Source organism: Dendropsophus ebraccatus, chromosome 11, assembly GCF_027789765.1.
Source record: "Dendropsophus ebraccatus isolate aDenEbr1 chromosome 11, aDenEbr1.pat, whole genome shotgun sequence".
In the NCBI taxonomy this organism is placed as follows: Eukaryota; Metazoa; Chordata; class Amphibia; order Anura; family Hylidae; genus Dendropsophus; species Dendropsophus ebraccatus.
This window is the reverse complement of record NC_091464.1, coordinates 87396850-87424311: the sequence shown is the minus strand read 5'-3', so window position 1 is coordinate 87424311 and position 27462 is coordinate 87396850. Positions and strand designations below refer to the sequence as shown.

General features: G+C 42.6%; 1 protein-coding gene across 1 annotated transcript in view; it reads right to left on the bottom strand.

Annotated features, from left to right (window-relative positions):
• STX19 (syntaxin 19) overlaps nt 1-27462 on the bottom strand; it is a 184068-nt gene that overhangs the window by 84112 nt on the left and 72494 nt on the right. The gene's annotated exons all lie outside the window — the stretch shown is intronic.

The window sequence follows — 27462 nt, the reverse complement described above, 5'->3', positions numbered from 1 at the left end:
ATTTGAACCCAGGACTGCACCACTATTATGCAGCGGGACAGGCAGGGTTATAATGTAGACAATTTCCCTGGGCCCCCTGCAGCTAAGGGCCCCGGGCAGTAGCCCAGATTGCCCTCATTATAATCTGCCTATTGTTACTACCCCTACTCGCACTGGAGGGAAGCAGGGCACTCTCCCTAATAAGAGGGCGACCCCTACCCTCAACTACACCTTGGAAACCGACCCCTAGTAAACCCTGAAAGAAAAGTCGTTCTTTTACCCTCCAAGGGCAAAAGTGGGGTTTGCACTGGAGTTGGAACATAGGAAAAGAGTATGTGTAGTACTTCAGGTACCAGGCAGTAAATAGGATAGGATAAGTGTGCTGACACTCAGGCAATGAATGAGAGTACTAGCTGGGTTTATATAGCAGTTCTTTATGAGATCAATAAACCAAATGGTAGTACAGGAGCCAAGTATAATGGTGTGAAGAAAGACAAAACAGAATCACTCTTATAAATTACTCCAGGATAAATGCCAGTCTGATATCGCGGCGCAACTAGTGGCACGAAGGAGGGTGGCCCTGCAATGGAAAGCTTCTTTGGGACACCGCTTTAGACATGCACATTCTTTTCAAAGCAGATAGACGTTATACTTCTAGACACATTTTGCTGTGGTGTATCTCCCGGATACTTTGTTCCTATAGGTGATAACCCAGAGATGCCACTTTCCATAATGTCTGCCATGTCAAGAGCCAACAGACATGCACATGATTATAGGTCAATCCTACTAAACAGTTGAAATATCAATATATAGTCACCTGATCTGAGAGGATAATCGACAACAGGAATGGTACATGGAGTTTTCTAAATTAACCCAATGAGCTTTTGTAACCAAGTCATATGGGATAGGACATGCATGTCAGTCTATGACTGTTTATGGCTGCCCTTACGCTGGCCATTCATATTTTCTCACATTCTCCTTGTCAATGACCAATTGTCTTTTCCTATAGATACAGTTGGATCAAACCTTTCGAGTATATTCACACTGACAAAATCCAAACAGTGTCAATGTCGAAAACTCTGGTCCCATTGACTTAACTGGGAGAAAGGGAAATCATACAAAAAAGAAGAGACACATCAATTGTTTTCTACCTGGATACTTACTAAAGCTTCCACGGAGGTCAATAGAAGCTTCATGGCTCAGAGAAAGTCACAGCTTTCAAATGTCCAATTATTTGCCCATGTAAATATACTCTCACAGCAATGGGGGTGGTGCAAGATTGTCATGGGGTCAAAGAATGGAACACAAGCTGGTCATACACAAGGTTTCCTTTGGGCACCCCCATAAACTAGCATGCTCACTTCAGTGGGGGCAGTATATTCTTAGATACATGTGGCAGTGGCTTGTCATGGGAACAAGGGATCATGTACGTTGGATTTCAGCAAACCTCACACTTTGTTCCCCTTGGAGATAAAACTGGCAACATCTGCCATCGCAAAGGGGTCTGGAGCCATCAGAACAATACCAAATTGTCTGTCGATTTCACCAAAATCAGCTTCTTTGGACAACTTTGGTTCTCCATGCATGTTCTGTTTCCAGGTATTGTGAGATATTCCAGTTTTATGTGTAATCAATGTTTATTAAGTTTCATAAAGTGTCACGGTCGTTTCAATTTTTTTTTCTTCCAGAAATCAATAGTACAGGCGATTTTAAGAAAGTTTGTAATTGGGTTTATTAGGCAAATATGCCATTATTTGCATTAAAAAAGACTTTCCCCAGGTTCCCTCCCTCCCTCCTCTCTCATCCACTGCTCATTATCAGGAAATCTCGACTCTTTTCCTTCAGTCGGGCCCTGTGTAATCTATGGAGAGGGGAGGGGGGAGGAGGGAGATTAGTCGCCAGCAGAGAGCAAAGGATTACACAGCGGGACCTGTGTGAAAGCCAGTATTCAGAGGTCAGAGAGGTCAGAGCTGACTTCAGAGGAGATGGCCCTGTGATGTAGCTGTAAATTAACTCTTTGTTGTCCTGTATTGGTGCCTCATCTCCCTCCACCCCTCTCCTCTCCATAGAGAACCATGAAGACGGATATATATATATATATATATATATATATATATATATATATATATAACAAAGAAAGACTACTTCTGTAAGGTGAACGAACTCCTAATCCAGCATCTATGTCCTTTTGCCTTTTGACAGCAACAGATCCCGAATACGTCTCCAAAACTCCCATCTGTTTGAAAGTAGTTCCAACATGCTAATATGATGGAAATTGCGGCTCTCAGAAATAGAATCTCCTATATTTGAAAGCCTCTTGTTGTTGCTGCAGTAAACCATTAGACGTAACATGGGTCGCCAATGATCCTCGTTGTTTTTCAAGGTACAATGTTATGTTCAGTTGGAATAATCAAAACAGTGTAATTACATGTAAATCGTATAATTTCCATAGTAAACGCATGGAGACAAAAACCTATTGTGCCCGAAATAGATCCATATTTTTCAGTATGAACAATTCTGTATGTCGATATCATTATCGTGTTTTCCTCTTCGGCGTGCTAATCAGTCACGGCTGATCTTTCATTATGCAGGTTGTCTCTGGAATAAGATTGAGCTTTTACCATAAAATGACAGGCTCTGTCCCTGTTAAATCACTTTGTCCATTCCATGATACAGCCTGTAAATCATCATAAAAAACATAACCATTAGCAAAGCCCATTACTAATTCCCACTCTGGGTGATGGATCACGCTCAACAAACCTTTACTCTACGCTTCTCAAATGCGCAAATATGACTTGCCCCACAATTATCGGAGAACATCCTCCTTCCTGAAAGTCGTACTGATTCTAGTCTGCTGTAAAAACTGATAGAATAAAAGTTAAAAATAATGCCAAATTGTAACTAGTGTCATATAGCCCAATGGCCAAATTTGGCCAAAAAATCATCATAAGTAAAGATGATCGAACAGCGAAACCTCGAACCTTGTTGAACCTTCCGCATTTGATTCCCGAGGCCTACCCGGTCCGTGGGAAAGGAGGAGACAGCCCGGGTACTGCCTGGAATTCCGGGATTCAGCCTTGGTAATAGGTGCTCGGGATGTCTCCTCCTTCCCCACGGATCGGGAAGGCCTCGGGAATCAAATGCGGAAGGTTCGACAAGGTTTTCCGCTGTTCGATCATCTCTAATCATAAGCCCATAAATACAGTAAACCTGCAAATTTAGACTTTACTACAGCTCCTACTTCATGTCATACAAAAAGGATCAATAGCGGCCAATCAGCTGTCCTGCACAGGCAACAGCATATCTTAAAGGAGAATTTTAGTGTTGAACTTTTTTTTTTCCAAAAAGACCCGGGGAGAAGGTGGAAGAATATAACAACATACACTTACCTCCCCAGCTGCTGTCCCCCACTCTGTTTCCCGGTCCTCCGGCAGCTGACTAGCTGAGCGGGGATGACTCAGGTCCTTGCTCAGTCCAGGAAGCAGCTAGGGGCCTGGGAGCAGGGACAGCGGACCCAGCGCTGCAGCTCGGTAGGTTGGTGCATGTTGTTATGTTCCTCCACCTCCTCCCCGGCTCTTTTGAAAAAAAATGTCTTGACACCGGACTTCCCCTTTAAGGTGCCCATACACATTATGCTAAAGGCGGGCAAATGCTCCCCTGTTACCAGATTCAAATGACTGTCAGAGATGTATGGCAGCCTCCTGAATGTTCACCGACAGATACTAGACCTTTATTTTAAATTAAGAAGGAATAAATTAATAATTTTTTTTTTTTTGTTAATGTGTTTTCCCTATGTCCCATTGGCAGCACAAGGCATGTGGTATGAGTGTTGCGCTGCCAATGGGAAGTTAGGGAACCTACTAAAACCTAAACTTCAATACCTTTCCTAGCTTACCGCGGTGTCTCTCTTTTCCCAACCTCTTAGTAGACCTCTTAGTATCAGCCAGTGTCTCACAAACTTTTGGGCATTTCAGCTTTAGGCTGGCACCCTCCGTGCCCATACTGATCCAGAAGACTTACAATCTTCCTGCCTGCCAGCAGAATGCCTGCCTGCCACTGTGCGGGGCCTTTCTGCACATCATCAGACTCTCAGGTTCTTCTCTATCCGAAGACCATTGCTCTGTCTTATGGCAGCTATACTTGGACCCCGCTGCACAGCCTTTGTCTCCGGTCCACCAGTGTTCCTCACAGAATTTGTACTTAGATTTAATTTCTCAATAGATCTTCATGTGGTTGCTTCTCCTCTCTGGTGCTAAACTACATTTTCCCGTCCTCCCCTCTCGGCATCACAAGAGATTATTTTTTCCCATTGCCGGGTCTGTAAAACTATAGCAGAGAATCTGAAATTCCTCACAGTACCAAAGGAGTTAATAGAATTGATCACAATGGTAACATTATATTAGAGACTGTCGATTCAGTTTCGTTGTGCGCGCTAGAGCTGAACTCCGCAGCAAAGTGCCCCTCTAGTTTGGAAGTACGCAGTGTAATATTCTAGGTAATTGTATTGTATGAAACTCCCTCATGTAGGTTCATTAGCTGAATTACTTCTCGTATAAGCAGAAGGAACTAGAGCATAGAAGACATGAGGAAGTCCAATTTCCCGTAGCGTAATAATAGCCTGCCAACAGAACTCATACGATTTTGTAATAGTGATATACAACTGAATACAGACCATAGGAGCAGACCATGGGACTGCTATGGGGCTATTGGAGAATGAAGGCCCCGATCTGTTTGGTGGCATGAAAAGTGGTGGGGGACGGGCCAAAGGGTCATGGAGAGGACGTGGACCAGAAAAACATCAGGACCTTCTGTTCTTTGTAAGAAAAAAATATATGTTATAATGTGAGACCCATTTTGAGATCTCCACATGTCAAGGGCAGGTCTGGGGAGTTATTGCTTGTGCATATTAGAGAACTACATATAATAGAGTTCTTTAATACATTATCTATACAAATAAACTAAAGGTATACAGCTGTCTGTATTAGGAAATGCTTCTTCCTGAGGAGAATTCCTTAACTGGGAATTCTGGGAAAAGGGATATGCAAAATAGTTCTCTGGTGCCACCTTTTAGTTGTAGCTTACAGATGGGTCATTTTCCCATATAAAAGCTTTCTGAATTGATTTGTAAAATCCCCAATATCAATGCTTGATTCTCATAAGAAGCGTTAGAACATGACATTCTAAGGCTTCTTATGAGAATCAAGCATTGGTACTTCTACAGAGTGGTGCCAGAGAGCTACTTTTTACCCTTTACCTACTTATATGTCTCCTTTATTAACAGGCACTCTAGTTTGATACGATCCTAGTTCAAGATATCTGGTACTAAGGCTTCCTAACCCCGTAACGCGCGGCGACCCCGCTCTGAACCGCCGCGGTCCGGAGTGTCGCATGTAGCCCGGGACCGCGGCTATTAGTGGGCACGGTCCGATGGCCATGCCCGCTAATTAAGTCTTCAGATGCAGCTGTCAAAGTTGACAGCTGCATCTCAATCCTTTATGCAGCCGATTCCCTGGTGTCTAGTGGGGTGGATCGCAACGTCCCAGAGGAGCGATCCACACATCCCGCTCAGGCCGGGGTCTGTGCCGTAATGGCGCTTATCCCGACTCGGCACTCGATTGCTTCCAGCTGCAGCAGCCTGACGCATTCCACTGCTTATCTCATTGATCTATGCTGTATAACTATACTGCATAGATCTCAATGAGAGGTCAGTGTGCTTATACTAGAAGTCCCCCAAGGGGAATAACCCTAACCACAGGGGGAATAACCCTAACCCCAGGGGGGCTTCTAGTATAAGTGTAAAAGAAAAAAAAAAAGTGTTATTATTAATAAAAAGCCCCCTCCCCTAATAAAAGTTTGAATCACCCCCCTTTTCACATGTTATCAATAAAAATAAATAAATAAATAAACATGTTTGGTATCGCCGCGTGCGTAATCGCCCGAACTATCAATTTATCACATTCCTGATCTCCCACTGTAAATGGCGTAAACGGAAGTGCAAAAATTAAAATTGGCCCGGTCCTTAAGGGGTTAATGAAGCCAAGCATTGCTAGCTCTCTAAGGTGGTGCCAAAGAGCTACCTTTCTTCCCTTACCAATGACGTGTCTCTACACAGTTTGACCCATCTTCAGATCAAACGCCCCCCAACTTTGGCGGCTGGAGGTGGTCAGATGCCAGACTATTTAACAGGTTAAGTACCAACCATTTATGTTATTAGTAGTTGCTGCAACAGTAAAGTGCCACAAGTGCTACATTGTTTTGGCAACTCCCATTAATATTAATGAGAGCTTTGAAAAGTCTATTGGCTATTTCAAGCTTCCTGGTCACTTTCCGCATCGGCGACCAGTCTGGTGGTCCTCCATCCTGATACATGAGTTGGTTTCACATCAGACTGTGAATATGACATCCTGTGGATATGTCACAAATGCTCAAGATGGGAATAAGCTTTTCCATCATGACGCACCCATTTAACTCTATGATGGGATCTGGCTTGGGACAGCTGTTGGTTTCCGCACTGGAAAAGTGTCCATCAGAATGAATGGGTTAAACTATGTATGTTATTTTTAGCTGCTTCCGTCTCAGGAATCTCAGTGGTTTGCAGAAATCTTTTCTTTGTTGCATTTTGTCCGTTGTTCACATTTCCCTGCCCGTGACACTCACTTAAAATACACAATTTCGACTACGTGCTGTGATTTTCTCCCCACAAAATCCTAATCTTTTGACTGCTTGCTGGGATTCCCTTTTTGTGCTCTGGGTAGAGACATCATTTCTGAAAGCTACATATTGGCTGGAGTCCCAGAAAATGATTGTTAATGTCCAACTGAGACAGAATGGCACCTCCAGCTATAAAGGTTTTGTATCTCTCTTATCCGTGCCAAATTGTCTACAGCTAAATCCTAAACAAATCTATAAAAGTGAAAATGTTATAAATGCTTTTTTACAGAGGAGTAATATGCTAATGAAATAATCCGTATTGTCTTGACGCGAACGCAACGGCCGAAAACTGACAGGCGGCTGGTGGATGTAAAGAGTATAATACAGTATAGTGGCTAGTATATGAAGAAGTATACATAGTATTACACACAACACAAATCTCACTAAGAACAGAATGACACAGAGCCGTGTATAACCCTCAGCCCTAGAGTTGTAGATAGGATAATTTTTTACTCACCGTAAATTTTCTTTCCTGTAGTCCGAAGCAGCAGCACAAATGGGGAAGATCCTATTTTCCTGCAATGGTAGGACAGATGGTACTAATAAAAGAAGATTGACTAGGAGCCCTATAAGAAGGCCATACAGACCCCTCCTCCTTGTGTCAATTCTAACGACCAAAAAACTCATAATAAAATTTTAGTTAATAAGGCATTGAAACAATCAAGTTATGCTGCATAAATAATAGTTTGTTTAAATCAGGGCGGGAAGTCTGTGCTGCTGCTTCGGACTACAGGAAAGAAAATTTACAGTGAGTAAAAAATTATCCTTTCCCTTACGTCCTCAGCAGCAGCACAAATGGGGATATAGCAAGCTCTGAAAACAGACTAGGGAGGGCCATTACATTACAGAAGACAGAATGGCTGAGCCAAAAACTGGTTGATCAGACTCGTGAATATCTAGTCTATAGTGCTTGACAAAGGCAATGACGGACGACCATGAAGCAGTCCTGCATATTTGTTCCAAGGGTACAGATCTTTTTTCAGCCCATGTGTATGATATTGCCCTCATTGAATGTGATTGCATCAGGTACTTGTAATCCAGCTTCTTGGTAGCATATGGAGATGACTTCCCTTATCCATATGGACAGAGAAGCTTTGGATGACTTGCATCCTTTGTTTTTCCCTGCAAAGGATAAAAACAAGTGGTTAGATTACCTGAAGGAGTTTGTCTGTTCAATATACATGCTCCAAGCCCTTCCCACATCTAAGGGATGAAGCTCCTCCTCTCCAGTGTTGGCAGGAGTAATGGATTGTAACAATGTAAATGTGGAAGAGACTTTCACCCACCAGGCTTCAAACTTCTTCTTTACCTTCAGGTAGGTTCTGTAGGCAGTTGTGGCTCTGGACTGCAGAAGAGTGGTCACCACTTTGACAGCATATCAATTTCCATCTTGTTGATGGCAGTCAAGCTTCGAACAGGCCTGCCCTCTTAAGTTATTAACTGAGGGTATACAGAAGCCTCCAGATTATTCCTATGGAATTATCAGGAGAGAACGCCCCAGTAGCTGGGGAGACTGGGAGACTTCCCAGAAGATTCTTAGGCGGGGGCTCACCATTGTGAACCACACCCTCTTGGGTCAATAGGGGCAAATAAGGCTGACCAAGGGCCAATCTTGTCTCAGATTCTGCAAGACTCTGGGCTTTATAGGAGTGAGAAAAAAAGGGTTCCCAATTTGAACCTTCAATAGGAATAGGTCCATCCTCCATGCGATTTACCAGAAAGCTTCTGGTCCATAGACTGTTCCTCCGACAGGGTTACATCGCAGCATAGATTGCCAGCAGACAAAATGCCCCTGCCTCCAGTAGTAATACTACTGATTTAGTGCCCCTATAAAGATCGATATGCGCCATCCTAGATGCGGTTTTCATCTCATACTGATAGCTTTCCATAGATTGGTGTGCTGGAGTGGACTAGTATTCCCTTCATATGTTGGATGCCAGCAACATCTCTGATGGGGATTAAGGCTCCTTTGCTGGTTGCTCCTGCATACAAGCGCCCCACTGCTTAATATATCAATGGTTTTCTCTACCCACTTCATTGGGAGACTGTTGCCATTGAGCAGGGAAAGCTATCCTTGTCTCTGGGTGTAATTTCCAGAGCAGACCTAAGACCCAAGGGTATCAGATGAAGTGACAGCAACTGGGGAGTACTGAGAACCCCGACTTGTGTCAACTTCTCTAATCTCTCTGGAGGAAGAGAGAGTCACAGACTGGGGATCTATTCTCTTCTCTAGGAATTGTCCCATGCCAGAAACAATGATGAGCTTCAATTTTCTCAAACAGTCAAAAGTACAATAGACATCACCTTGGTGACTGTAGATGGAGCCAAGATGATTCCAAACAGAAGGGCTGTAAATTGAAAAGAATGCCGATTGCCTTGTACAAAGGGTCTTGATGTAAAGGAATATGCAGCTTTTGTCTGTAGACAGGTACATGCGGGTATACATGGTCAGGTGATCATATACCCTCCATACAGGTACATGCGTGTATACATGGCCAGATAACGTCCTTCTTCTAGGAGGGAACTACAGAGCATAAATCCTCCATACAACTGCTTTCTCAGAGGAGGCTGTATACAGGTATACACGGTCAGATAACATCCCTCTAGGAGGGACCCACAGATCATAGATCCCACATACAGCACCTTCCTCAGATTGTGAAATTCAATATGGTAGCCTTTCCTATCATATAACACTGGTACAGACCTCTCTCATTATGGAAATAGTCAGAAAAGACGTAGTCACAAGTTCTTGTCCCCATCCCCAAGGCCTCCGAGACGTCTGGTCCTTCTTGTGCAGGATCCTTTACCTTCCGTACTAGAATTCCTACGGAATGGGGAACAAAAGTAGAAGTTCCTTCGCCTCTTATTAGACTGGGGCAGATAATGGACCTGATCATAAGAAAAAAAACACTTTCATGAGAATGTCCAATACAGATCCAACTATCTTTATATTGGAGTGAACATCTGCCCCCAGGACCAGTCTCCAAACTGTGGGGATCGGGCAGCCAATTATACTGCTCAACTGTAGTAAGAGACAATTATTTATTTATTTTTATTTTTTTATTTTTTGAAAATTTCTAAGTTTTTTTTTTTTTTTAAACAAGGTCTTTGTTCATCTGAAGGAGCCATGACCTCTGACTCCATCCGGTTCAGCCTGTAGATTATCATTCAGATGTAAAATCTTAAGTTGCAATCCACAAATAAATTCTCTGCCACCTGAAAGTGGAATCTTGCTGGATCTGTACGCCAAAGAAAGCTTTTTCCCCTCCAGAAGTTCTGTCACCAGAATCCTGCAACATCCAAGGATGGAAATTGTGCCGACTAATGGTGCGTTTACACAGACAGATTTATCTGACAGCTCTTTGAAGCCAAAACCAGGAACAGACTAAACAGGGATCAGGTCATAAAGGAAAGACTGTGATCTATCCTCTTTTCAAATCCATTCCTGGCTTTGGCTTCCAAAATCTGTCAGATAAATCTTTCTGTGTAAACGCACCATTAGGTTACAAACCCACTTGGCGGGTCTGCAGCGAGTCTCCATGCTGCGTTTTTGCAGCGAGACTCGCTGCAGATCCCGGCCCTATGCTTTTAATGGCAGACAAACACGCAGCAGGGATGTACATCCCTGCTGCGAGTTTGTCTGCAGCCCACCCCATTAACCCCCCGGCCGCCGGAGCTGATACTTCACCTGATCCCGGCTCCGGCGGTTCCCGATGTCTTCAGCAAGCCGGAGCGGGGACCAGGTGAAGTATATGCTCCAGCCAGCCCCCCGCAGCCCCGGCCGCCCGATCGCACGCCCCCCCCCCCCCCCCCCGCAGCCCCGGCCGCCAACCCCCCCCCCCCCCGCAGCACCGATCGCTTACACGCCCCCCTGCAGCTCCGGCCGCTCGATCGGGGGGGCGTGCGATCGGTGCTGCTGGGGGGCGATCGGGCGGCCGGGGCTGCGTGGGGCTGGCTGGAGCATATACTTCACCTGGTCCCCGCTCCGGCTTGCTGAAGACATCGGGAACCGCCGGAGCCGGGATCAGGTGAAGTATCAGCTCCGGCGGCCGGGGGGTTAATGGGGTGGGCTGCAGACATACTCGCAGCAGGGATGTACATCCCTGCTGCGTGTTTGTCTGCCATTAAAAGTATAGGGCCGGGATCTGCAGCGAGTCTCGCTGCAAAAACGCAGCATGGAGACTCGCTGCAGATCCGGCAAGTGGGTTTGTAACCTTAGGGTGCATTAACACAGAAATATTTATCTGACAGATTTTGGAAGCCAAAGCCAGGAATGGATTTGAAAAGAGGATAGATCACAGTCTTTCCTTTATGACCTGATTTATAGTTTGTTCCTGGTTTTGGCTTCAAAGATCTGTCAGATAAATCTGTCTGTGTAAACGCACCATAACAGACTAGTGCAGAGTGCCTGGAATCAGACACACAGGTGCACTGAATATGCAACCAGCAATCCTAAAGCAGTGTTCACACATAGCAGCTTCATAGCTTTACTGCATCCTTCAGTACACAGAAGTTCCATAGGGTCACTGCATCATCTGATATCAGTATAACAGAGAGTAGCTAGACAGCAGGTGTACACAGTATTACAGAGTAATTATACTGCAGGTATACACAGTACACATCCAGCATCTCTAAGGATGTAGCTTCGTAGGTCACTGCATTATCTGATAACAGTACTAAAGTAATCAGATAGGATTGTAGATGTGTACATCTGTGTACTAAGGCCATGTTCACACACAGCAGCTTTACTGCATTCTTAAATAGCAGCACTGGAACAGCGTAAAAAAGCTCCATAGAATCACTGCATCATCTGATGGCAGTATTAGGCAAAATAATCAGATAGCAGGTGTATCCAGTACACATCCAGCAGCTCTAAGCATCTGCTCACACATATATCTCTATATGGTTACTGTATCATCTGATAGCAGTATTATCATGTCATAGCAGTATTAGTGGAAGTAATGAGACAGCAGGTGTTACACAGTACACATCCAGCAGCTCTAAGGCTGTATTCACACACAGTAGTCTTGTATGTCTACTGCATCATCTGATAGCAGTATTAGTGGAAGTAATGAGACAGCAGGTGTTACAAAGTACACAACTTCAGACTCCAAGGCTGTGTTCACACACACAGTAGCTTCATAGGGCACTGCATCATCTGATAGCAGTATAGTGAAAGAAATCAGACAGCAAGTGTACACAATACACTACAATTCTAAGGCAGTGTTCACACACAGTGGCTTCATAACTTCACTGCATTCTTAAATAGCAGCACACAGAAGGTCCACATGATAACCATCATCTGATAGCAGTATTAGTGAAGGTAATTAAACAGCAGGTGTACATAGTACACGACTAAATTCTAAGACAGTGTTCACACACAGAAGCTTCACTGCATTCTTAAATGTCAGCACACAGAAGCTCCACATGATCACTGTATCATCTGATAGCAATACTGGAAAAGTAATCAGAGAGCAGGTATACACAGTACACAACTACAATTCTACACAACTACAATTCTAAGACTGTGTTCACACACGCAATTAGCTTCACTGCATCATCTGGTAGCAGTACTATAGAAAGTAATCAGGCTGCAGGTGTTCACAATCCACAAATAGCAGCTCTAGGGTTGTGTAAACACACACAGTTTTATAGCTTCACTGCATCATCTGATGGCAGTACTATAGAAAGAAATGAGGCAACAGGTGTACACAATTAGCAGCTCTAGGGCTGTGTTCACACACACACAGTTTCATAGCTTCATTGTAGCAGTACTGGAGAAAATAATGAGACAGCAGGTGTACTAAATACACAACTAGCAGCTCTAAAGCTGTGTTCATGTACACACATTATAGTTACATAGGTCACTCATATAGTAAAGCAGTCTAACAGGACTTGCACAACAAATTTTAAAAAAGTGAAAGATATTGAAACGAAACATTTGAGGCGTAAAAGCCTCATACAACATTATATATATATAAATATCCGATTATCCTCCTGACACACAGGCCAGGCTTCAAGCCTGTTTTTTCCTGCTCTGCTGTATCAGAGAGGAGATTTACTTTTTAGTAGAGCTATCACTCAGCTTTTCTGCTGTATGGAGCCGCTGTGTCAGGGAAGCCATGAAGCTGCTGCAGTAAGTATCATGGTGCTGTCAGATCTGTGTCCTCACCTGGGTGGCTGCTGATGTTTCTTTATACTTCAGCAAGGTAAGATATGCTGCTTTTTCTTTTTGAGCTTGAAGCCTGGCCTGTGTGTCAGGAGGATAATCGGATATTTATATATATATATATATATATATATATATATATATATATATATATATATATATATATAATGTTGTATGAGGCTTTTACGCCTCAAATGTTTCGTTTCAATATCTTTCACTTTTTTAACATTTGTTGTGCAAGTCCTGTTAGACTGCTTTACTATATGAGTGACCTATGTAACTATAATGTGTGTACATGAACACAGCTTTAGAGCTGCTAGTTGTGTATTTAGTACACCTGCTGTCTCATTATTTTCTCCAGTACTGCTACAATGAAGCTATGAAACTGTGTGTGTGTGAACACAGCCCTAGAGCTGCTAATTGTGTACACCTGTTGCCTCATTTCTTTCTATAGTACTGCCATCAGATGATGCAGTGAAGCTATAAAACTGTGTGTGTTTGTGTGTGCACACAACCCTAGAGCTGCTATTTGTGGATTGTGAACACCTGCAGCCTGATTACTTTCTATAGTACTGCTACCAGATGATGCAGTGAAGCTAATTGCGTGTGTGAACACAGTCTTAGAATTGTAGTTGTGTACTGTGTATACCTGCTCTCTGATTACTTTTCCAGTATTGCTATCAGATAATACAGTTATCATGTGGAGCGTCTGTGTGCTGACATTTAAGAATGCAGTGAAGCTTCTGTGTGTGAACACTGTCTTAGAATTTAGTCGTGTACTATGTACACCTGCTGTTTAATTACCTTCACTAATACTGCTATCAGATGATGGTTATCATGTGGACCTTCTGTGTGCTGCTATTTAAGAATGCAGTGAAGTTATGAAGCCACTGTGTGTGAACACTGCCTTAGAATTGTAGTGTATTGTGTACATCTCAGGCTCCCGGAGGTGCAGCGCAGCCAATCTGCACAGCCCTGCCGCAGTCATTGATCTGGGATCTCTGGAAGCCTCAGAACTGCATTGTGGAACAGGTAATGTATGACCCCGGCGGCAGGGGGTTACCCCAGATACCAAAACCCCATAGGCTGACCAATCCTTAGCACCCCTTACCCTAACCCTTACCCGTTACAAAGAGCTAGAAAAATTTTAGTGAACTGCCCTTTCAAAAGCGTGTATCTATGGGAGAGTGTAAAACCCTTCTCCCTTAGATGCTGGGTTACCATTGGAGAAGCAGATCACTGATCTCAGGGAGACCAACCAAAGATAACACTGTTGGCTGCTGGCTAAAGCGCTTAATACAGTGAAATCCTAGGTGCATTGCTCCCTGGGATAGATGAATATGCAAAAAAGAGTGGAGCCTTATTTAAGAGTGTTGAAACACAGGACTAGCCAGATATCTTTCCAGGAACGACCAAGCCAAGGGGTGGCTCCTATAGGGAAACCATCATAACCACCATATTAAGTGGCCCTATAAGTCAATGTAATGACAAGGGAAAAACCAAGGTCAGGTATTCATCCACAGACAGCTGTTTCGGGGAGTTGCCCCTCATCAGTGGGGACCAGGATTCTAGCTAGGTGGGAACAATGCCTAGTAGAGCCATAAGAGAAACTGATCACTGATATCAGGGAGACCAGCCAAAGATAACACTGCTGGCTGCCGGCTATAGCGCTCAAAACAGTGAAATCCTAGGTGCAATGCTTCGACTTACCATTGGCCTTTTCTAACCTCACCTTTCATGATGAGAGCTCTTCACCTTACCGACTAAATTAACACACTTACCCCCCCTCCCCCGCTCCTTGCTGGATATCCCTTCATGTTAATCCCTCCATAATGGTCCGGGGTTAACCAGAATATTTCCAGCAGGTAACCATAACTTATAACCGGCAGGGTATTCACCCTCCTTGGCACCTATAGAGACAGTTAAATGAGCACAGTGGAAAGTCCTTAGGCACGTCTCACACTTGTACAATAAATATTAAACACTACCATCCGTGTTGTTACGTTTCACGCCACTCCATGAAGATTAGGGACGATTTAGGACCCGACTCCGTAGGCATATTGTCTTAGATTTCAGCGTGATTTTATCCGTTTACTATCAGGAAAGCTGGAAAATAAATATGAGACTTATTCCGTTACCCAAGTAAATCGTATCTTAAAAAATTCTTGTGGTAGCCTTGAGGGACATTTCCAGATGAAAATTAGCGATAAACTTTTCCCAGGTAATAGAATAAGACTCGGCCAAGAGGGAAAGTTGTCATTTCATGCTAATGTTTATGTTAAGAACACGAGGAGCGCGGCACATTCTTCAGGAAGACGGATGAGGAAATATAAGATTATTGTCTGCCGCTCTGACACTTATGTGTACAATCAGATTTAGGAAGAGCTAATGCAAATAAAATGTCTGTGCAGCCAGCTGCCGAGCTTCAGTTTAACAGTTTGATATTTTTACGTCTTTAAGCCTTTTGTGTTAGACAAAAGAATGATTTGGGGACGAGCACTTACCAGACTCCTCACGTGTCTCCATTTTCTTCGGCGGTGTCAGGAAAATATGATGCCGCTAATGTGGTATAGAACCTATTTGGAAATTGACAGATGTTATTTGGTGGTAAAAGTAAAGCGCTTCGAGATACCTTATGAGATTGGAGCGACGAACAATTCTGATGATTTCAACTTTACCATTCTGAGAGAAATTGTTCTTAAAGAGAAGCTGTCGCCGGTCCTGATATATCTGTTATACTAAATAATTGCTTTCCCTATGTAATATAAATGCTGGCACATCTCTTTGTAGAACTCTTCTTCTGCTATCCTCCCTTCTCGGAGTGCTCCACCCAATCACACTTCCAGTTGGATGCCGACACTGTAAATGGTGGCTATTTATTCTCTTCTGCAACTGTTGTTTTATTTTTTAAAGGAAAAGTCCCATGGAAGAACAAAAACTGCAGGCAGGCTGCTGGGGGCAGGAGAAGAATAAAGACATGAACTCACCCGTCCTCGTACCTCCGATGAGCTGCTCCCGGGTCCCGTTCACTGTAGCCAGCTATCAGCTTCAGCTGGAAACCAGGTACATCACGAACCTGTCTTCACCAGCTGAAACGTTACGGTCAGGCTGAGCGATCGCCCGCTCAGCCAGTCAATGACTGGGGAGTGTCCCACCCCAATCACTGATTGGCTGGCCGGGCAATCACTCAACTGGGGTCATGACGTTGCAGCTAGCAGAGCTGCAAGTCACCAGCTGATGTAACAGGACCTGGGACCAGCGCATTGGAGGTACAAGGATGGGTGAGTTCACGTCTTTATTATTTCCCTGCCCCTCACCAGCCTGCCTGCAATTACAATGACTATTACTTTAAAAACTATTGACATGCCGCACAGTCAGGGTCTGGATGTTCAGACCTCTAGATAGACCCAGGAGATTTGCTCGGCTGAGATCTTCACTCCCTGCTGATCTTAGGATAGCAGCACGTCTCAGGCGTGAGCAATCTGTAACTTTAGACTTAAGAGGTCTTAATTGAGAACTGGAAGTTACTTGAAATAAAATTAACACTTTTCAAGTTTATTTTTCTTCCTTGCATAATAAAAGCCATAACATTTTTATATTCACATGCACATATAAAGTCATATAAAGACTTTTTTTTGTACTTTTCAAGCCACCCTTCACTTCTCCAGAAAATTTATTATAAGGGGAAAAAAATGTAGGGTTACAATTGTGCAAATTTGTGAGACATTTGTTTTCTGGGCAGTTACCTTTATTGGGACCATTTATGGGTAAATGCAAACTTTTTAGTCCATATTCTTGGGGATGTAAAGTGACCACAAAAAATGCAATTCTGGCATTGAGTGTTTTTTTTTGTTTATTCCATTCACCATATAGGATCATGGTAGATTAATTTGTTTAAGAAAGTTGGAGGGTAATTAGAATTTTTATTCTATTTTTTTTTAAATATATTTCTACAAACCTTTATTTTATATTTTACTTTGTAGTACAACATGCCTATAGGAGGCTACACCGGGAGGTCTAAGAAGGCAGTTGTGGAAGTCTTTAGACAGAGAAGTTTTCTGAGTTATATAAGTGAGTATAGGCTCTTTGATTTATTTTAACATGTTCTTAGTGAGTAGGGAATATTTTTAAAATACATTGGACTATTCTGAGAGCAATTTGTGATTTTTTTTTTCAATTTTTCCAACATCATTGTATTACAGTAGGACCTTCTTTAACTCTGTAGTGGCATCAGCCATCTTTTTCGGAGTGGCCTGCTGGGGAGCAGCATATCGACCAGCGATAGGAACAAACTGGACAAGCCCTCTGGAACCGGTGCAGGTGGTGGGGGAGCGAAGGATTTTGTTAGTGGTCAGCTCCATACTGGAGAATGACTCCCATCCTATGCACAAGACGTGATAGCACTGGGCAGTACTCTCAGTGACCGATTAATTCACCCAAAGTGCGAGAAGGAGCGATATCGGAAGTCTTTCCTTCCTGCAGCGGTTAGGCTGTACAACCAACACCGACCCATGCAGAGATCACTCCATAAAAAAAAAAATAGTGTAATGTTTTTTATTGTATCTTTGTTAACTTTTCTTATTCTTCCTTCCCTTGTCTTCCTTAATCGTAATGCCTTTACTTTACCTTTTAGTATGTATAATACCTATGCTGCTGTAACACTCTGAATTTCCCCATGGTGGGACTATTAAAGGATTATTTTATCTTATCTTATCTTTTAAAGGCATTCCTATGGCAGGCCGTATGAGCAGATCTAGCATGGCAGCCACAGAGGCCTTCAGAAGACCTCAAGCTGTTATGACAATGAAAAGGCATGCAAGATGCTGGTGAGAACCTGGACAGCCCCCTTGAAATAATGGCCCTGACCATTGCCTGTGGCATTTAGTATATCGAATGGACTGATCTCTGTTGCAGATAGTACCCACTATATATGAGGTGGGATCAATTCTTCAGCCTGCTTGATGTCATATATGTACGTCATACATTGTACATTGGACAGAGTTTTATTGGGTTGTCCAGAATAAGGGAAATTTTTTTTTTGTGTGATAGCCCCATCCTTGTCCATGGATTGTATATTGAAGCTCAGCTCCATTAAAGTAAAGGGGCATCAATACCACGCATAACTGAAAGACAGGTATGATGCCGTTTTGGAAGAAGGCCGCCATTTTTTCCAATCTAAAAAGACAAACACAGGTCAACAAGTCACCGTGAATCCCGTCTCTGCGTTGACCATCTCCAGCCGCCGTTCCTGAGTGACCTATTGTTTTGAAAACACATTGATTTAGCATTCCCAGAGATATATTTAGAAAAGATTTAGCTGGTTACATACACGGCTGGCTCCATAACACTGAAAAATAAATCAGGACTTGCAGCAGATGTCAGGAGTCTTGAAACGAATCTATTCTCTCTCTGCTAGCAGATGTCACAGTGTGGTGGAAATTTATAGGAAACTATAGGGATTCTTCCAGAGATTCAAATTAGCGGCACTGAAAGATGTCAACAAAAGGAGAAATGCTACCTAAGTACCTTGTGTCAACATCCTAACCTAGACATATGCTTATTTGTATTCATCTCCGAATTTTTTGCATAATAAGGAGTTTAAACTCTACTAAAAGCTCCATTTGTCTTGCTGTGAATGTGAAGAGAATTGTAACTGAACTTAAGATTCAGACACATTCTATCTCCCTGTCTTGCTTGATCACTTTGAGTATTGCACCTCTCATTACACAAAGCTGAAATTATTTATGCCAGGGATGCTACCTAGCAGAACATAGGACTTTTAAGCTGGCGTTGAGAGCCCAGGGTTGAATGGTTGTCACAAGTAATGTAATTGGTAGAGAAATGACAGTCAATATGCATAGAGAGCTACTTTTTCTGTTCGGTTCAATGGGAAAAGTCTTTAAACTAAGTTATTTGTGCCAGGACCCAGGCAGTGTATAATTTATATCAGAAATTAGAAAAAAAAAACATTTTTTTTGAAGAAGGGATGATAGTCTTGCCATGACCAAGTGTCATATATTTGTAGAACCAGATATGCAAAAGTCTGGGGTTGTCTAATACACTACATAGGCAGTTTATGTTTCCACGAGTAGGAAACATGTTCATGTTTCCACCAATCTAGCATTAATATCAGCACAAAATCTGTGCCCTGTGGGAGCTTCCCGGCATTGGTTTCCATGGTCCAGCAGCTGTATGCAAGCCTTATATCACCAAGCACAATGGAGGGGTGTAGAGATGTCACCACTGCACTCTGTGGCCTCCCAAAGAGGCACTATGTCTTATTTTTGGGGGATGTGTTAATTCTGTCCCCCGGCCACTCCCCTTGGCTCTCTCCCCCTAGCTTATCCCTGGGGCTCTCTCCACCCACGGCTCTCTCCCCCCACAGCTCTCTTCCCCTGGAACCCCCCCAGCACCCCCCGGCATACTCACCAACATCCTGTAGAAGTGCAACAGGACCAGGAGTGTGCGGCAGGACATCGGGATGTGTGGTGGCGCAGCAGGACATCAGGATGTGCGTACGGACGTTAGGGCCATGGACCATGGCCATGTCAATTGTCCAGAAAAGGATTAGGTGAGTGGGGGGGCATGGCTGGGTCAGTTGGGTGGTTAGAAGCCTTTCTGTTGGGGGGTGCCCTAGTTCAGGGTGGGGGAGCCTTACTTTTTGGGGGGGTATGCCTTATTTTAAGCTAATTGGTAGGCTAGCTGGGGTGTCTTATTTTAGGAGGATATCTTATTTTCGGGGAAAGACAATAGTTCCATTAAATGGAACCATAATGCTTCAACATGCCAATATCTGGGAACAGTTTGGGTTTGGCTCTTTTGTGTTCCAGCAAGACGGTGCCCCAGTGCACACAGAAAGGTCCATAAAGACTGCGAGAGGAAGTCTGGTGACTGGTTGTAAACAGTCCTGACCTCAACCCTATATAACACCTGCTAGATGAACAAGAACAGAGATGGTGAGCCCGGCCCTCTCATCCAACATCAGTGCCCGACCTTACAAATGCTCTTCTGGATAAACACCTGGACACCACCATATCTTGTAGAAAGTCTTCCCATAAAAGTGGAAGCTTTTCTAACTACAAAGGGGGAGCAAGTCTCAATGAATGGACACAGAATGGGAAGTCCTAAAAGCTTCTGTAGGTATAACGTGTAGGTGTCCTAAAACTAATGTCCGTATAGTATGTGTATATATTTATAAATTCCTTTAGTCTGACACCATTGGGTCCTGCCAGATACTGAATAATCAAACATGTTGAGTTTTTGGATGGTCAAAGAAAAGCATAAAATACTTGCTTGTAAGTGTCGGGAAACTCTTGGGATTCAGCCTTCAATAACATACTAACACACTGACAGAGTATATGATGCTATGAAGATTTTTTATTCAGACAAGTCTCGGTTGCTCTCCTGCCTTTGCATTTAGAAAACTCCAGATTATTTCTTTAGAGCTGTGCCAGGCTAAAGGCAATTCTGTATTATTGAATTCAGCATAAAAAAAGAAATTCTGGTGTATAAATCATATTGATAGTATATATTCATCCAATTATAGGTGCTGAAAATGTGCAAAATATATTGTCATATTTAATATCCTTTGATAGAAATGATATAAAGAAACATTCTCTAACATTCTCTGACTATGTCTATTATAAGATGACCATGTCATAATGTAATATACATCAGGAGCATTCCTGAAGGGGCAGTAGACATTTGCAGGGTGTCAGGGGAAGAAGGGACTCACTGGGGTATTCCGATACAAGTAAAGGACAATAAACTGGATCTTTGTCCTGGATGAATCTCTTTAGCTACCACTCTGCTATAGCCATTATGTTTATTACTAAATGTTCCATTTCCAATTGCTTACAGCAAGCATATGTTAAAGGACTCCTAAGGGTTAAGTGTGTACGTGACTTTTTGCACAGAACTTGTCTGCCACCCACTTGTGGATCCGGCTTGTCTCTTTCCATCTCTCCTAGTGAGTTTCCTCAGGTCTTTCTCCACCAATAGGGAGAAAGCCCCCTTAGTCTATAAGCAGGATTAGAGGGGGTCATGTACTCAGTCTAGTCTAGTCCAGTTTATTTTAATTTTATTCTATGTAGGTGTTAAGGTGTATAGACTGCTTTCTGTTCCTGATTCCTGTATTCCTGTAGACCAAAGCATGGCTTGCTAAAAACACTAGAAGTGCGACTACCACCAGAAGGATCCAGCATGTCCACGCTGCTAGGGTCATCAGTGTCAAGTCTTCAGTTAAGTTCTGCATTCCACAGTGTTTCAAGTCAGAGACTAGAGAATCTCTATCTCGCTGAAGGGCCTCTAGGTAGAGTCACCATAGCACTCCAACTTATTTTATTTATTCATTTATTTTATCCCAGGCAAAAAAGTAAGGTTTCAACTCTTCATAGGATTCTTTTTTAAGCAGTGTTTGAAAAAGACTCCTATGAGGAGTTGAAATGTTACATTTTTTTGCCCGGGAGAAAATAAATGCCTTTTGAATTGAGAGTTGGAGTGCTGCAGTGATTCTATTTTCTTCTATCTGTGGTGTCCCACTATCAAGTGCCTTAGGCACCTGTTGGTAAGTTCTCACTCCAAGTAAAGTGGAGATGAAGGTATTTCTATAGTTTCGAAGGAGTAGACGTGTGGTAGGTCAGTTCAGTTCAGTGAAGTCTAGTCTAAGACAAGAGTGTGTAGAGATGCAGCTAGAGACGACCAGTTCTTTCAGTACTTCTACTCTATCTACTATGCGGTCTAGGAGAAAAGTCTAGGAACATCCTGATCCATGCCATAAATCAGTCTTAAAAGTGCAGGGCAGTATCCTAATACACAAAAGGAACTAGCCTGGATAGGACAAACCTACAAAGGAAGGTCTACCTATCCTACATATCTCGCAGTGCAGGTTACTGGGACACCCCCGGGAGCTTAGCTTCACCCAGATAACCACGGCTGGGGCTTGTATCACTCTATTAGGATGGGTCACTCGACACTGTAGGGCATAAGGTGGTCAGACCAGAGTCTATACACGGGTACAAGTAAACTTCTCACTACAGTATGGGAAAGATTTATGAAGACCGGCGTACAAGTACGCCGGTTTTATATAAGGCCCGCCCCCTTTTCCCCGGCAGGATTCACTAAGAGATGCATGCCTCTTAGTGAATCTGGCTGGCCGGACACCCGAACCTTTGGCCGGCTTCCAGCAGGCGAGATAAATGAGGCGAGGGAGGAGGCCACGCCTCCTCCCTGCCTTGTCACTCCCCCCAAGCTTCCCCAGCCTGCCCATCAGGCGTACGCCAGGGAGAAGGGGTGAATCTGCACCTTCTCCCTGGCGTATGCCTTGGGCGGACCATTCATAGTTCCAGCAGAGTACATTGCTACATTGGGTTAGGACTCCCTCAACAAACTCTTCTCCTCTACTCTACTTTTAACTCTCCAAGCACCGCTGCAACTACCTCTCTACTCATCTATTTTACTAAAGTGTATTGTACTACTAAGAGACTGTACAGTAAAGCTGTCCTATTTTTTATATCACTGGGACTATTATTATCAATCTATCTATCTATTTATTATCTATATCTATCTATCTATTTATCTATCTATCTCCTATCTATCTATCTATCTATCTATCTATCTATCTATCTATCTCCTATCTATCTATCTATCTATCTATCTATCTATCTATCTATCTCCTATCTATCTATCTCCTATCTATCTATCTCTCTATCTATCTCCTATCTATCTATCTATCTATCTATCTATCTATCTATCTATCTATCTCCTATCTATCTATCTATCTATCTATCTATCTATCTATCTATCTATCTATCTCCTATCTATCTATCTATCTATCTCCTATCTATCTATCTCTCTATCTATCTCCTATCTATCTGTCTATCTATCTATCTATCTATCTATCTCCTATCTATCTATCTATCTATCTATCTATCTATCTATCTATCTATCTATCTATCTCCTATCTATCTATCTCCTATCTATCTATCTATCTATCTATCTATCTATCTATCTATCTCCTATCTATCTATCTATCTATCTATCTATCTATCTATCTATCTATCTCCTATCTATCGCCTATCTATCTCCTATCTATCTATCTCTCTATCTATCTCCTATCTATCTATCTATCTCCTATCTATCTACCTATCTATCTATCTTGAGGTATAATCAGCAGCACAGTTGCAAGTAGCGGGTGCCAGTGCACAAGTCCTCCAACCACAGGATTCTCAGTAATATTCAAAGTAGTTGTCACGGCACTCCCAGTAGGATGTAGCAAAAAGGTGTTTTTATTCAAACAAAAGTCAGCACAGCAAACATGAAGTGGCAACGTTTCTGTGGCTTGAAAATGGTGGCGAGAGGCCACAGAAACGTTGCCACTTCATGTTTGCTGTGCTGACTTTTGTTTGAATAAAAACACCTTTTTGCTACATCCTACTGGGAGTGCCGTGACAACTACTTTGAATAATACCTATCTATCTATCTATCTATCTATCTATCTATCTATCTATCTATCTATCTCCTATCTATCTATCTCCTATCTATCTATCTATATATCTATCTATCTATCTATCTATCTATCTATCTATCTATCTATCTATCTCCTATCTATCTATCTATCTATCTATCTATCTATCTATCTATCTCCTATCTATCTCCTATCTATCTATCTATCTATCTTTCTATCTCATCTCTTTCTTTAGTTCTCTTAACCCCTAGACGACCCTGGGTGTACCGGTACGTCCTGACCTATGAAGCACGCTCCGCAGTAAGCAGCCCGGTCCTCACTGTATTGACAGGCTGCAGCAATCGCGCTGCAGCGTGTCATTAACCCCTTAAATTGCGGTGCAACTGCTGCGTTTAAGTGTAAGCGACAGGGGGAGTCCCCTGTCACTTAACGTTTGGGACCCCCGCAGTGTGACTGCAGGGGTCCAGATCGTTGTAACGGACCGACCGTTGTAACGGTCTCTCACCAGCCTCCTTGCAGTCTGAACGGCGATCTGCTCACTGAGCCTGCACAGGCAGGCTCAATGAGCAGATCACCTATCACACTGATCAATGCTATGCCTATGGCATAGCAGTGATCAGTGTGAATAATCTAATAAATGAATGTAAAAGTAAAAGGGACTTCAAATGTGTAAAAAAAAAAAAAGTAAAAAAATCATTATTACTCTGCCCCAAAGTCCCTCCTCCAATAAAAGTTTAACCCCTTAAAGACAGAGCAATTTTGATTTGTAAGTTTTAATTTTTTCCTCCTTGTGTTTAAAAGGTCATAGCACTTGCATTTTTTCACCTAGAAACCCACATGAGCCCTTATTTTTTGCGCCACTAATTGTACTTTGCAATGACAGGCTGAATTTTTTCATAAAAAACACTGCGAAACCAGAAAAAAAATAAATGTGTGGTGAAATTGAAAAAAAAAAAGCATTTTGTTTATTTGGGGGGTATTTGTTTTTACACCATTCACCGACATGTTATATATGTTCCTCAAGTTGTTACGATTACAACGATATGTAACATGTATAACTTTTATATTATGTGATGGCCTGTAAAAAATTCAAACCATTGTTAACAAATATATGTTCCTTAAAATCGCTCTATTCCCAGGCTTATAGCGCTTTTATCCTTTGGTCTATGGGGCTGTGCGAGGTGTAATTTTTTGCGCCATGATGTGTTCTTTCTATCTGTACCTTGATTGCGCATATGCGACTTTTTGATAGCTTTTTATTACAATTTTTCTGGATTTGATGCTACCAAAAATGCGCAATTTTGCACTTTTGGATTTTTTTGCGCTTACGCCATTTACCGTGCGAGATCAGCAATGTGATTAATTAATAGTTTGGTCGATTACGCACGCGGCGATACCAAACATGTTTATTTATTTATTTATTTTTATTTTAACCTGGGAAAAGGGGGGTGATTCAGACTTTTATTAGGGGAGGGGGCTTTTTATTGACAACAACACTTTATTTTTTTTTTAAACATATACTAGAAGCCCTGGGGGGCTTCTAGTATGTACACTCTGATCTCTCATTGAGATCTTTGCTGTATAGATATACAGCAAAGATCAATGAGATAGGCACTCGTTTGCTTTCGCCTGCTGCAGCCGAAAACAAACGAGTGCCGAGCCGGGGACGGCGCCATCTTGGAGAGGTCCCCGGCCGGCATCAGGTACAGAGATCGCTCTTCCGGGACAACGTCCCGGAGGAGCGATCTCACCCACTAGACACCAGGGAAGTGCTGCAGCCGGTAATCGGAGGCAGCTGTCAACTTTGACAGCTGCCTCCGATTACCTGATTAGCGGGCACGGTGATCGGACCGTGCCCGCTAATAGCAGCGGTCCCGGGCTACATGTGGTACCCGGGATCGCGATGGTTCAGAACGGGGTCGCCACGCGGCCCCGTTCTGAAGCCCCTTACCGGCAAAGGGCGTAAATATATGCCCTTTGTCGTTAAGGGGTTAAATCACCCCCCTTTCCCATTATATAAACAAAACATTTAACAATAAATAAACATATAATATACCATAGTGGGCATAATTGTCAGATCTGTTAAATTATAACAAGCATCATTGCGAACGGCAATGGCGTAAACGGAAAGAAGGAAAAAAGTGCCAGGATTATCGATTTTTTTGTTACATTATATATATAAAAAAATGTATAAAAAGTGAAAAAAAAACGACCGATCTTCACAAATATTGTATTAATAAAAACTAGAGATCATGGCGGAAAAAATGACACCCCAGACAGCCCTGTAGGTGAAAAAATAAAACTGTTATAAGCGTCACAATAGGCCCATTTTATTAATAATTAATAAAAATAATTAATAATAATAAATAATTAATTAAAAAAAGGATTTCATTAAAAAAATATATAACATTAGAGAATCTGTGTAAACCTGCATATGTTTGTGTTCGGGCTGACCTATAGAATAATGATATCATGTCGCTTTTACCGTATAGTGCATTACGTAGACACAGAAACCCCCCAAACGTTACCATATTGCATTCTTTTTTACGATTTCACCTATTTATATCTTCATAAATAATATATTTGGGATTCCGTCATACATGTTATGGTAAAATGAATGACGCCATTACACAGTACAACTATTCCTGTAACAAATAAGCCCTTACATGGCCTGTAGATAGAAAACTGAATTTTTGTGCATTACCCTGGTATATTTCTCAGTCTCAGATAACTTACATTGCCTCCTTCCTAGATGAAAAGTAAATCATACCTTTCCAGCTCCCTGATCTGCTCTGGACAGTCCCATCCTTTAACCTGTGGCTGCGGGATCCGTCCTGTAATTATAGAAGGTCCCGGGTAGTGACATGTGGCATGACCCCGCTGATAAAGCTAATTGAAATCAAAGGCTGAGGAGACTCCGGTGTTAGTGTGCTGGCATCGCACGGTAATGTGTCCTGCCACGTCCTATTTCCCTCTAATGAAATTACCTTGCATTTGGAGGATAGGACTTGAATAGGAGCAGGTAATGAAGGAAGTGAGTACCAAATCAATGGGTGCAGTTGGCATTTCCATTAATGCACTGAGGCCATTATTACTTTCATCACTATAACGGTGGAGATTAACTCCGGCATGCGCCACTATTGACAGATGGTGCAAGTTAAATTAAAGTGTTTCATATCTGTTTTTTTCCCCAAACATATTCTGGCAGATCTAAGTGCGCTTCACCCAAAAAATGTGTATTTTTATTGAAGCTATCAAGATCTCATTACATTAGGCAAACAATGTGCTATGAGAGGAACAGAACGTGTAAGTAAGCCTAATATTATTCATGATTTTTGTCTTCTGCACCAAATAGGAAATATGATACACACATTCTCATACACATGACCTTGTCCCGTAAAGTGGTTTTATTAACTTTTTATTTAGGAATTCAGAGTCTGTCTTACTAAATGCCAATATGTCAGACTCAATGGCAAGTATCTGTCATCTGCGGCTCATTGTACAGGGAGTATGGACCCAGGTATCAAGCAGCGTATTAGAGAATAATCGGGAAATGTCGGTTTAAAGGACAACGCCATTGTCTCTTTAAAAAAAACTGTGACAAATATATTTTTTATACTTACCCTCACTCCTGGGTCCATCTCCATTTGAATTTCTTGGCAATCGCGGTTCCCGGGAACTCCCGTCGGCATCTTCATCTCTCCAGCACTTTCTTGTTCTTTGGCTGGAAGTGTCAGATGACTGACAGCTTGCTCAGCCAATCGGCAGCTAAGCAAACTGTGAGTCATAAAGAGAAACTAACAGCAGCTTAGAAGCATCTAACCTGCTGATATGTCCCTCTGCAGTGCTGAGTGCCAGAATGATGTCACTGCAGAGAGAGATATGCAAAAGAACACTGCAGAGACACCATCACGTGTCTCGACGTCAGTGAACAAGCCAAACCTACCTCCAGGAAGGAACAACCAAGCCAAGGAATGTCTCCAATTAAGGAAACCACCTAAGCAAGGTATCTATCCACAGACAGCTGTTTCGAGTTTTTTGCCCCTCATCAGTGTGGAGTAGGTTTCTGGCTAGTGGGAGCAATGACTAGTAAGTGCATGCAAAAGGACGCTGGTTGACCTCAGGGAGATCAACCAAA